Source organism: Anser anser (genome assembly GCF_964211835.1).
Source record: "Anser anser genome assembly, chromosome: 27".
Lineage (NCBI taxonomy): Eukaryota > Metazoa > Chordata > Aves > Anseriformes > Anatidae > Anser > Anser anser.
In genome coordinates, this window is record NC_139748.1 from 4,208,009 (window position 1) to 4,220,722 (window position 12,714).

The window sequence follows — 12,714 nt, forward strand, 5'->3', positions numbered from 1 at the left end:
CATCCCCGCTCGTGGAGCTCAGAGCACCCAGATCAGCCCCGGTGCCGCACGGGGTCATCCCCACCCGCGACGGGGAAAAGCGGGGATAAACCCCTATATACGGCAGGGGGAGGTGGCAAACAAACAAGCAGCGATCACAAAGGGCTCGCCCACTGCCTGGTGGTGGCGATGGAGAAGAAGCGAGGAGCTCTCCCCCTCCTCCAGCAGGATTCGGCTCGCGTTGGGTGCGTGGGAGGACTGGCAGCGCGGAGATGAAAGCGCCCGCGGGGCTGCTCGCTCCCGCAGTCAGGTACCCACCCAACGGCGCTGCAAAACTTTCTTCCCTTTGAAGCAAGGAAACCCAAGGATTAGCCGGGCTCTTGCATTGCCATGACAACCCTAAAACATTTATCAGCCGTAATTGCCGAGTGGCCGGATCCTGGCTTACTCTGGGCACAACGCTGCAGCAGGTTGCCTTCTGCCCGGCTGCTCCCCTTGGTTTTTACACCTGCATCTTCCGAGCTCTGCCCTCCCGTGCAGCTTGGCCGGAAACCGGGGACACCGCCTGGACATTGTCCTACCCCCAGAGTGCCCAGGGGACCCAAGATTTGGCTGCTTTAGTGCAAGGAGCATTTGCTCTCCCCCAGAGCTTACCCGCAGCGATGGAGCTGCATCACCATGGTGGGAAGGAGAATCCATTTCCCACCCTCATCGCCTCACTGCTAATAATCTAAAATATTGCCTATCTAAATTAAGGGTGGTGCTGACCTTGGCACGGAGTTGTGTTCGCCCTCAGCACTGGTTGGGGTAAATGGGGTTTTTGGCTTCGTCTCAAGTCATTAACTCCTCCCAGGCAGTCATTAATCCCCAGGAAATGCCCTGTGACTTGGATCATTGCTGCTTAATTAATACAAGCTCCCGTCACTGAGCTGAGGGCCAAAGCCTGAAGTCATTGTGTGCATTGCTTCCCCTTGGATCCGGGAGCTGCTCCTTGAGCCCACGGTGGCCGCAGTGCCAGGGGGACCTGAGCCAGCCCTGCAGGACACCGGTGCTGGGGATGTGGGTGCTCTGGGATATGGGTGCTGGGGACGTGGGTGCTGCAGGGCCGTCAGACTCATGCACTGCAGCCACGGCTGGTGTTTTGCCATGGGTTTGTGCAGTGCCGAGCACCGCGCCATCCACACCCAAGACAACCTGTCTGAGGCTCAAGCACCATCCCAAGAAGCGCGATACGTTGTCCTAATAATTCACAATTTATGGAAAGCCCAAGGCCGCGGCATGCCGGTGGGAGAGGTGCTGGAGGTCGGGCTTGGTAACTGAAGCCCTTAATCACACGCAGATCCTCGTGCTCCCTCCATCCCCAGCAAGAGACACACAGCAAACACTGGTCTCAGAGACCTCTCATGCAGTTAGCGTTATCCTTCTTAGCTTGTCAGAAATTGAAAATGCAGCACCTCCTCTTCCCCAGTCTCTCCCCTGCCCTGGTCTTCCGTGATCTCTCTTAAAAGAGAAATAAAACCCCATTCATCACCATAATGATTTTTATTTCCAAGCATTGCTGGTGATTTATGGACCTGCTTCCCGAAGCCGCTCTCTCCATCAGCAGAAAGAGATGAATGTATTTGGGAGCGGGTTAGGGGTGCCAGGGGAGATGAGGGGACCAGGAAAACCGCGGGCAGCCGCGTGTTGGCAAGCCTTACAATAAAATGGGTGCTCTGAGAAAGCGCCGCCCATCCGAGGAGCCCCTGGTGCTCTGCAGGTGCGGGAGCTGGGGAGCATCGCCCGTCCCCGCTGGCATTTGGGGCCATGGCGACAGACGAGCCTGTAAAAACCCGAGCGACGCGAGGCCGTAAATCCCCCGCACGAATCCGCCCAGAGCGCAGTGAGAAAGGTCACTGTGCCTGGCATTTCCCACCGAGGTAATTACGGGTGGGCAGAAGCAATGCGGGGCTGAAATATCAGCAGGATTTACATCGGGGGCAGCGCTGCTGCTGGTCGCTGGCTGCCCTGCCGAGGCCGGATCCCGCGCCCCGCAGGGGAAGGTGGCCTTGGAGGGAGCTCTGCGGGGAACTGAGCCACGAAAAAAATCTGGTCCTGTGGTCACTGGAAGGGGGCAACAGTGGGGGCTCAGCTCAGGGTCGCATCCCCCAGCTCTGCTTTTGCTGACGGCAGATTCTGGGAGCCAGGCGTGCAATGCCTCAAAGGGGCTGGATGATGAGTGTGGTCTGTGCTCCTCCAAAACCCGGGCTGCGAATAATCCAGAGGATTCACCCTTTTGGGGAGCAGGCAGGAAGAAACCCCTGCAGCCCCCCAGACCACTGGAAGCCGTTTGCAAGCCCCCGTGTCAATGCCTCCAAACCCAAACCCTTCCCAGAACCACTGCTTGGTTTGCAAATCTAGGCTGCCCATATATTTATTTTTGCCCGTGTTTATTTGCCTGCATCTTTTTTTTTTTTCCTGTTTGTCTGAAGTTATGGCTCAATTTCAGGAGTTAAAGAAAACTCGGTTTATAAATAGTGTGCTCAAAGCACTGCTTTCCAGAAACGACAGCGAGTCGGCTCCCAGCAAGCGCCGCTGCCCCAGGGGAGGGTCACCGCGAGGGGAGGGGGGTTGCTTTTCCCACATCATCTCCTCAAACAGCTTCTAACCCTCCCGAGAAAGCTGGGGGGAGCATTTTGGGTGGCTTCTCCCCAGCGCTGGAGTCACAGCCAGCAAAATTTGCTGCTCTGAGCGTAAAATTGGGGCTGCAGAGGCTGGGGACAGCCTGACCCCAAGCAGCACCAGCACCATCCCCAAGCAGCACCAGCCACATCTCCCCACTTTGAGCAGGGGACACATCCCTGAGCTTGCACGCGAGGCTGATGCTGGAAAAGAAGAGGCAAAAGGAAGAAATTCCTGGGGAATTGTCACCATCGGGTTGTCACCACGGACAGGCCCACCCTGCTCCTGGCACCCATGGGGACAGTCCAGGAGAGGACCTGCTGCTCTTGCCCTGCTTCATTTTTCCTCCCATTCGTGGGCCAAAAAGCAAAACCAGGTGCATCGTTTTTAAATGACCAGGGTGGGGAAGGGGACAAGTGTGGAAAAGTCACATCATTTGGATCACTTTTTACGGACACGAGTCATCGGGGCTGCACGGAGCTGATGAGAACCACACAGCGTTTTGTCAAAGAGGAATTTCTGTCAGCGTGACTAATGGGAGCAATAACGAGAGTGTTTGGGATGAATCACTTAGCAAAGCAGGACCAAGGGCATTGTCAATGGGAGGAACCTATAGCCGAGACTTTGGGGAAAACCGGTTGATTGGAAAAGCTGATGGACACCGCAGGAGGGTGGATGGGGACAGCCTGGTCCTGTGCCAGCCTCACCGCCCCATACCCGGTGCCGTTAGCAGGACATCAGCACCAAGCCACCGCCCGGAGGGGCCTGGAGCAAGAATTCCTGGAATCCAGGATCTGTCCTGAAAACCTGGGGGTCAGAAAGCCAAGGGCTATTTACAGCTGCCCTGCAGCAAGCCCTTCCTTGCTTTGATGGAGCAAAGAATGGAAGCGTGGTGGGACAGGGGCTGTTGCTCCCGATGCGCATCCAGACCTCTCCAAAAATCCAGCCCTGAACATCCCTGCCTCCCTCTGCAAAGCATCCAACCCGAGCTCTATTTTTGGCTCTAGGCTGATTTCCTGGCGGCACAACCGGAGGGAAGCACCTGGTGCCCATCTCACTGCCAGCATTTCACCAAAACCCCAGCTCCCGGCACCCTGCGGCTTCCCGGGGGCCGTCACCTCTCAGACCACATTTCTGGCTCTCTGACCCCAAAGCAACCAAGCCAGGGAAGTCTGACGCACCAGCCGAGCACTACGAACCCCAAAAGACCCAAATCTCAAGGTGCTGAGCACCCAAGAGGTGGGCTGCTGGCCGTGCCCCTCGCACCGCCGCCCGGCACAGTGACCGAGCACGGTGATATTTGCACAAAGCTGTTTTCTGTCCCGGCGTCCCTCCGGGGCCAGCAACGCCTGCATCTGCTCCTGCTTAAAACGCACTTTGCAAGCTCGCTGCCTTGTTCCAAAAAGGAGGGAGATGGGGGAAAGGAAGCACCCGGTTTTGCTGGCTTTTGTTGCTTTTTTTTTTCTTTTAAAGGAGGGTTCGTTACTTCTCCCTCTCTCTTTCTGTTCCTGCTCAGCATGGAAAGTTTTGCTTCAGCTCGCCCTTGTGACTGGAAAAAGAGCCAGTTCATCGCAGCAGAACAAGGGGGCTGTTTCTTCTTTTTTTTTTTTTATTCCGGAGCTCTGAGGGAAGCGTTTTAACAGGGAGGCTGCGGGGGAAAGGCAGGAGCGAGGGCTCCAGAGAAGCCCTGGGCACCGGACGGGCAGAGGACAGAGAATTGGTGGGGTTTCAGCTCAGCGGGCTCAGGGAGGGCTACAAAAGACAGAACAAGCTTGCTGAGGCACAAACCCTGCTGGGAGCAGATGCTCCATCCCCTGATCCCCGGTCTGGGGTCTTAACCCCAGCCCCTTGTTTCTTCCCCCAGATTTCTCAGCTCTTTCTGCCCCACCAGGTCCCTCCTTGGTGCCTATCCTGGGGCTGCAGCAGCCTGAGCAAAACCCAGGGCGAGGCAGGATTTGCATCAGGACCGAATTACGGGGCTATTGGTGTTGAACTTTGTGCTGACAGAGGGGCGTGGAAGGGGGAGGCAGAGCCAGTGTGGCCACCCCCACCTCCCCTAAACCCAAGGGTCCCCAGTGGGCCCTTTCCAGGCCAGGCAGGGATTTCTGTCCACAATCCGTGCCCACAGGGCTCCTCAGGACGTCCGTGGCGGGGTCTGCGGCCAGCTCCCCGCTGCAGGCGCAGATGCTCCGGCCCCAGGTTCCTGCGTTTGCGGAGTCGGAGACGGCCGCGCCGGCAGGAGCTGGCACCGGCTGCTGCCGCACGGGGACCCCGGGGGACGGTGACACATCTGCGTCACGGATGACAACACGGAGCGGCCTCAGCATCACTGCTCGGAGCCTCCCTGCCGCCGGAAAATAACCCGGTGGCTACCAGAGGCTGCTCTCCCCGTGTCAGGCTGCCAGCCCTGCCTCTTGCTTTGTGCTGGCAGGAGGAAAGGGGACACGGCGAGCACGACAGGACGCTTGTCAAGCCCTATTCTTTGCCCTTTATACACCCTGCTCCTTCTTCCAGCTGCATCCTGAGGGCTGAGCTTCTTTGCCCAACTCCAGCGGGATTTATCCTCCTCTTCCAGCTTCTCCTTAACCAACCGTTCACCAGCCTTCCCGACCAGCACCAGCCCTACAAGATCCAGCCTTGCTCCAGGTGCACGGAGGCTCAGAGCACGGCAGCCCTTTTCCAGCAGGGAGGAAGCAAGCCAGCCTGCTGCAATTATCAAATCCGACAGCAAGCACAGAAAAGCACCAGAAGGACGTGGCGCAGCCTGCCAGGGCTCAGCGAAGCAGCTCGTCGCTCCTAGCGGGATGCGCTCGTGCCCACCCCTCTTCCTTCCCCCTCCAGCCCCGTTAGCATCGAAGGGATTTCATCGAAGGGATTTCCCCGCGCAGGACAGGGTGAGGAGCTGCTCCCGTGCTGCGTGCGCTGAGCATCGCTGGTACCGCTCCCCGTGAAGCATTCGTTAGCACTCGAGCTGGAGCGGCGCGAGGAAGGGGGTGGCACGGGGAGCTGAAATAGCTCCTGGCTCTTCCTTGCATCCCTTCCCCAGCTGGGAGCTGGATATCCCGCCGCCAGCCCGCCCTGTACTCCCTAGCGGATGCGTTTGTGGCCTTGCTGTAATTTCAGGTTGCTGTTTCCAAGGGAGGCATCACCCTCGAAGCCGCTGAAGTTCTTTTGGATGCTGAAACACCACCCGAGGTCAGCTGCAGAGGGCCCAGCCCTAACCACGGGCTGCTGCATCCCGCAGAGCTCAGCAGGGAGGCGGCTCCCACTTCCACGTGCCCTGGGCTTTGCTGCAGATCCTTGCTCCAGCCAGGACCCAGCCTAAATATCCTGAATGTGGCCACTGGCTCTGGCTCGTGTGCCCGGTCCCAGCCCTGTATTGGGGTGAAGCTCACATCTGCAGGTCTCCCAGCTCGGGTTCCCTTTGGTCTTGGAGAAAGGAGAGCTGGGAGCACGCCTGGAGCCCGGAGAAGTTTGCAAACAACCCAGCCGCATTCCCCGAATCCTTTCCAGCTCTTGAGGCTCTGAAAGGTTTGATTAAAGAACTGCACGAGATCTGCAAGGAGATAAAGTAAAGGCAGGTCAGATTTTGGCCGCTCACCAGCACAGCCACCACTTCACTGAGTGGAGCTGAGCTGTGCTGGAGGGGGGTGCCCCATCCCAGGGGGCCCCAAAACACAACCCCCTTTTGTGCCTGGAAAGCCTTGGGTGAAAAGAGGGGCTGCCGCGGGCAAGGGGTGTGCTCTGGGGCAGCGCGAGGGGCTCAGCAAGAGGTGCCAGGAGGTCCCTGCAGCCCAGCTCTCTGCAATAGCCCTGCCAGCTCTGCAAGGGAATGAGACGCGAAACCCGCAGGTATCAGCCCCGAGCTGCGGCCCCCGGTGACTTCCAGGAAAAAAAAATCAGCTGCTCTGTCACTTTGTCACTGCCTGCCCTGCGGAGCAACCCCGGATCTCTCTCCCCCTGCGCTCAGGCTGCCCCAGGGCAATGCTACTCACAGAGCCTGCTTCGTAACCGAGAGGAGAAAAATCACATTTCAGCTCACCCCGCCCAGGGGAAGAAACCACGCTGGGAAACTCCAGCGTGCCCGTGACTCACTCGCTTTTTTACCTGCGGCTGTTCCAGAAGCAAGCCTGGCAGGGAGCTGCCGTGCTGGGGAACCGTGCTGGTCCTCGCCAGGAGGGTGCTGCAGACAGGAGGGGTCTGTCCTTGGCACCAGCACTGGGATAAAAATAATACAAATCCTTGGCTGTCGCCACCGAGCTCCCCACGCCTGGAAGCAGACTCCACCTTGCCCAGCATTTAAACACCCTGATGGACGTTTATTTATCAGATGTTTCTGAAGTGACAAATTCCTATAATAGCCACTAGTGGTCTGAGCTAGAGTTTATGGCTTATGAATACGACAAAACCTCTCCCTGTGCCTCACTTCCAGAACCAAACTGGATTTCTCTGGGTGCTTCTGTGCCTCTGTGGAGCACCTGCACGCTCTCGTTCAGGTGCAGTGCTGGGGCCAAGCACCTTTGCTTGGGAAAACCAACATCTGGAATGAAGCTATTAGCTTGATTAATAATTCAGGGGTGGAGCAGAGTGCCTCGTCTACGGAGATGCCAGTTTTATAAACAGAAAGCATCTTGTTTGCATATTTTATTCTATTGCGCATACTGATGAGGCCTCCTGACTTCCCCAGCAAGAAGAGCGCGTTGCTTTGGGCTCCAGCAAGGCTCCCAGGCAGGATCCTCACTGCCTTCTGTGCTCCCCGCCTGCCCCGTGCCCTGCACCATCACTTCCAACCCACAGCTTGCTGGGGAACTGCAGTGCCTCAAATAAGGTGCAGGATTGCGCCGTGGAGGTGGTGGCTCCAGGCTCAGAGGTCACCCACGCCTTGCTGAAGGGAATTATTGCTGGATCGGTGCGATCCCAGAGCCTTCCAGTGGTCTGGTTGCAGAACATCTGTGCCCGCAGCAGGGAATTGCCATCAGCTGGCCAGAGCGTCTGCAACCACCCTCTCCCTGACCAAGGTCAGAGAAATGCTGTGAAGTAGGGCAAATGGCAGGAAAAACAGCACGAAAATGAGCAATTCTGCCCCACATTGGGTCCCCTGCCAGCCCTTAGTATTTGGTGCCTGGAGATGAGGCAATTTCATACCGGGGAAGGAACCGCTGGCACTAACCATCCAGCAGCAGAACGAAAAGCATCATCACGAGGAGGGGAGAGGGAGCGGGGTCTGAACACCCAGAGCCCAGCCTGGAAGGAGTTAACCACAGCCTGCCACCCAGATCCTCCCTGACCCCTTCAGTGGGATCTCAGCCCCCTTACAAAAGGGGATTTTGCAACACGTTTACTTACATTTCCAAACGAAAAGCAATTTGGAGCTGAGAAATGGATTATGCTCTGCTGAGAAAGTGGTCAAACGCAGCCTTCTGATGAGTTGGAAAGCCTTCCTCCCCCCAAAACCATGTTGAAATAGAAATCTGTCGAAACTGATGTTTTCCTATAAACACGCCGTATTTCAACAAACCCCACGTTTTTCAAGCAAAAGTAATTTGTCTAAAAATTACCAGCTGGTTCTGCCCGGGGCTGGTCTCATTCTCATGGCACGTGGGTACCGGCCCCAGAGCACGGGTGCCCCCTGCACAGCACCACTTCCCAAACCCCCCGCACCCAGTGCAATGCTGAGTGCATCCCCACAGCCGTGAAGATGCCACAGCAGGGCTCGGCCAGCAGCTTTTTGGGTGTAAAAAGGGCTTTTGGATGGCCAGGTGATGTTTGCAGCTGGAGGGGACAAAGCAGTGGCTGTGGGCAGAGAGCGTCGCTCTGCTTCCCAGCCAGGCGAGAACATCGACAGCACGCCCAGCCCCGTGGCGACTGCAGTCCTCCTCGCCGCTGCTGCTCTACTTTGGGTTTATTTAAGGAAAAAAGTTGTATAGTTTTCACTTGAAAAGCATTTGGCTTCATTTAATCCCCCCACTGCGTAGGGCTCACGCTGCTGGGGCTCTCTCATCTGCGACCGTGAAACCTGATCAAAACGCAGCGGAGAGCCGCAGCGTCTGAGCCGCAGATCAATGGGGCCAGAATTACATATTGATTTTTTTTTCCTCTGGGCAGCTACTGTAATGCAATTGGCATTCCCCTCCCTCCCAGCCCTCAGAACCCTTGCTCTCCATAAGATAAATTGGCAGGATGGGTTGGAGCAGGAATTCCCCCCGCTCGATAATCTCAATCTTTGCATTTCCTTTGAGCTTTCAGGGGGGGATAAGCCATTCCCCTTGCCGCACCAAGCCCTGTCCTCTCTGCCATGCTGGGACCCCACTAATACACGTCTCAAAATACCAACAATTCAGGTTGCAAAGCCAAATTTCCCAGCTGAGATGTGACGGCAGCAAGAGCAGGGGCTCTGCAGAGCCCCAGGACAGCTCGCAGCGAGAAAGCCGCGGCCCCGTGCCTGCCGCTCGCGGGGAGGATGCTACGGCTCCAGCTGATCGAAGCAGATTCGTGTCATTACCATATTAGCAGCCCTGCACTCCCTCCCCCATTTGTTACCCTAATGGGGATTATTATACTTATTACAGTCTCGGCCATCAATGCTTATTGATTCTGACACCACAGCAGTTTTAATCAGGGACCTAAAACATGCTATTATCGGTGCCAAAGGGTCACCAGCGTGCAGAGAAAGCTGCAACGGCAAGGACAAAAATAAACGCCCGGCAGAAGGCGATGCTGGGCGGATGGGAAGCTCGCTGGCTGGCGGGAGGCCGGAGCAGGGCTGGCCGGGGAGCAGGCAGCGAGCTCGGAGCACCTGAGCACGGTGCTGGCACGGCGCGCGCACGCGCACACCTCCGCCCCCACGTCCCTCTCTCCCCCCAAACCCGGTGAGTCACCGCGAGGTTCTTATGCAATTGTGGGGAAAGGCTCTAATCACAGCGGTAATGCCACGGGAGTGACACATGCCAGCACCGGGAGCTGCGGCATTCGATCAGAAATTACCCACGTGCGTATTTCTAGAGCGTGCCTCCGATTCCAGCACCGGCCCTTCGCGGCGTCCCCCCCCACCTCGAAGAGCCGCAGCGCCCTCCCCGCATCACACACACACCAGGTCCCCTTCGTGGCCATCCCCCGATCTTTGTTTCAAGCGGCGCTGTGAGCAAATGCAAAATAAATGCACAGGGAACACGAACAGCTAGAGATGGAGAAGGGCTGCAGCAGGATGTCTCCGGCCCTTCCCGCGCTCCCACTGCTGGTGCTCGTTAGCAGTACAGCACGCGCGGGGCAGGCTGCATCGATCCGCCGGGTGATCATTAATTCATGAGCACGCGCATTGATTTTTGCGCATGTCCTCATGCAAGTTTTAGCAGCCGCGCCACGTGAGCGCCCGCCCGGCCTCGGCCTCGCCGCGCTCGGGGAAGGACAGACCCAGCCCCGTGGGGTGCCACTGCTCAGGGGTGTTCCCAGCCCAATTAGCCTTTCTGCAAAGCCACCTAATGAGTTTTTGGAGAGCTGCAGGTGCCTCTGCTTCTCCTTCCCCATTCACTTACCCAGGAGATGCCCCGCTGCAGCCCTGTCTGTCCGTCCAAGGTGTTCCTCTGTCCCCAGCCACCAGCGCAGAGGACACGCGTGTCTCTCCAGCGGACACAGGGCAGCCAGAGGAGAGCTTTGCAAAGGCACAGAAGAGTTTGTTTGAGCAGCCAAAAGAGCTTTTAAGATGCCAAGAGGGGCCCCAAACCAAGTCCCCCCCACCCCTGCCCCACGAGCACCCACTGCTGCTCTCCAGCCCTCCCACAGGAGGGCTCCATGCCCACACTCAGATGGGGTTCAGCGTGTAAGTGATTTCCCAGATCAAGGGAAAATGGGCCCAAAAAGGTGTGCAAGGCACTGGGGCTCCCTCCCACAGCTCACCAAGCCCCTTCTCTCCATGCCTCGGTTTCCCTCGCCTACAGAGGGCTCACCCTCTCTTTGCCACAAGCACCCAGAGCTGGCAGGGAGAGGGACCAGAACCATCACCTGCAGGTTTGGGTGTACAACCAGCACCTCTCAGAGCCCTTTTAGGGTCTGATTCTCCTTTCACTAACGAGGGGAAATCAGAACGACCTGTTGATGGAGTTGGAGGAAACTCCCACGAGAGAAAAATCCCTGCGCTGCCTGCTCCATCCCAGCACCAGCTGCAGGCAGAGCAGTGCCTTTACCACTGCCCTCCGCCTCCTGCCGCCGAGCTCCTGGCGGAGGGCACTGTCTGGCCTCTCCCGGGGAGCCACTTGAGATGCGGAGCCCATCCCGGCTCTCGCCGGGGTCATTTTTCTCTCCGCTTGGCTGCCCCAAGCAGACGCTTGTCACCGCTCTGCCCGCAGCCTGTCTGCGGCCAGCCCCGGGGAGGGGGCGCGGGGGCAGCCCGGAGCCGGCTGCCCACCCTGGTGGGACCGGGACAGAGCTGCCCCTTGTGCCCCTAAAGGGGGGGACAGCACCTTGGCACCCCCCAGGGACACCTGGGTGACACGGGCAGAGCTGCACACGGGGCACGTGGGGAGGACAGGGAGGGGGCAGGCGTGGAGGCAGCCGGCGAGGACGGAGAGGTGGAGGAGAGAGGGAAAGCAATCCATCTGCGATGTGCGTCGCTTCCTAATGCGCCCGGTAGCCTGCCTGCCTCTTCGGGGAAGCATTAGGAGACAGTGCTTACAAAAGCCATCCACGGCCCACTGCAGTAAAACCCTCGACTGCCTCACTGCACGGCGCGGAGGTGCAGAGGTGCCGCCACGCACGCAGAGCCCAGGGAGAGGGGCGCGAGGCCGGGCAGCCCCGTACGGAGCCCCAAATCGCGGCCGGAGCAGCCAGCATCCCTGCAAACCCTGGCCACCTCTGCCACGTGTCACCCATCCTGGGGACACGCACGGCGGGGTAACAATAGGTGTCCTGGCTCCTTGCTGGGGCTCGCCCCGTGGGTCCCTGCTCCCTGGGAGGGGGCTGCCCTCTCTGTAAGGACAAGGACGTCCTTGGAGGCAGCCACCCAAATCTCCCCACCCTGCTCCTCCTTGCTTGGGTGCAACGGTGGCATGGCATGAAGTGAAGCCTGGTGGCCCTTACCCAGGTGACGTGGGGAAAAGGCAGCACAGGGGATGCTCTGGGTTGGGCTGGTACAGCAGCCGGCCCCAAAACCTTTCAGGCGAGAGCCTCCAGCCCCTGCCTCCTCGTGGGGCTGGCCCCGCTGCTCAGAGAGAGCCCAGCAGCGCTGCACAAAGGCTTTTTCTCTTAAGCAGAGAGGCGAGGGAAAGCAAAGCCTCTCCATCCAGCTGAAAGCACCAGGGGAGTGACAGGTAGGTAGAAGTAATTACTCAAATTGGAATTTGGGGTAATTATGTTCTGCCTTCCTGCAATTTGCCCGGTGGGGAAGCTTTTTCACAACCCCCCGATAAAACAGATTTATCATCGGCTGAACACCAGGCCCTTCCCTGTAATCTCCAAACTCAAACACACATTTCTCTGATCATAAATTAGCGATACTTGCACTCGCTCGCTCAAAGCTTTTTCTCTCTTCCCCCTCTCCAGGTTTTCCACATCCTACAGAAACGGAAGAGCCGGGCTCTGGCTGCTTATTTTAAAAGACGGCGCTCGATCGGGCGCGCCAGGCAGGGAGCGGGGGCTCTCCTCCTCCGTTTGGGGTCCGTGGGCTCCAGCACACCAGTGCTGCCTTACCCAGCACTGCCCAGGGGTGCTTGACCCCAAAGACAGTGCCTGGCCACTTCTTTTCAGGTGTGATTCAAGCTGGAAAGTGTTTGGGTCAGAAAAATCTGAAGGCAGGAGTGAGGAAACCCTGAGATGGGGAGTGAATGCTCGGTGGGGAGACCCCCCCGTGTTTGTCCCTCGGCAAAACCTGGCTTGTGCTGATGGAAAAGTCACATTTATCGCATTTATGGGTGCTTTTATCCGTCCCCTCATTTCTCCCTGGTCAGAGGGTTTGGTGCGCTCGGCCAGCGGATGGGGAACGGTGCAGGAACAAAGAGACCCTGGAAGCGGTGCTGGGGAAACCTTCCCCCTTCTGGCCGCGGGCATGGGACCCTGCTCCTCGGCTGGCATCAGCCACAACGA

At 58.1% G+C, this 12,714-nt stretch overlaps 1 long non-coding RNA gene across 1 annotated transcript; it reads right to left on the reverse strand.

The window, feature by feature from the left end:
• Positions 1-1,506: 1,506 nt before the first annotated feature.
• Positions 1,507-11,848, reverse strand: LOC310887188. The gene is made up of 4 exons (XR_014575683.1): positions 10,584-11,848; positions 10,173-10,288; positions 6,748-6,858; positions 1,507-6,196 (listed from the first exon to the last, which is right to left on the reverse strand). It is a non-coding gene; the product is annotated as an uncharacterized lncRNA (long non-coding RNA).
• Positions 11,849-12,714: the final 866 nt, after the last annotated feature.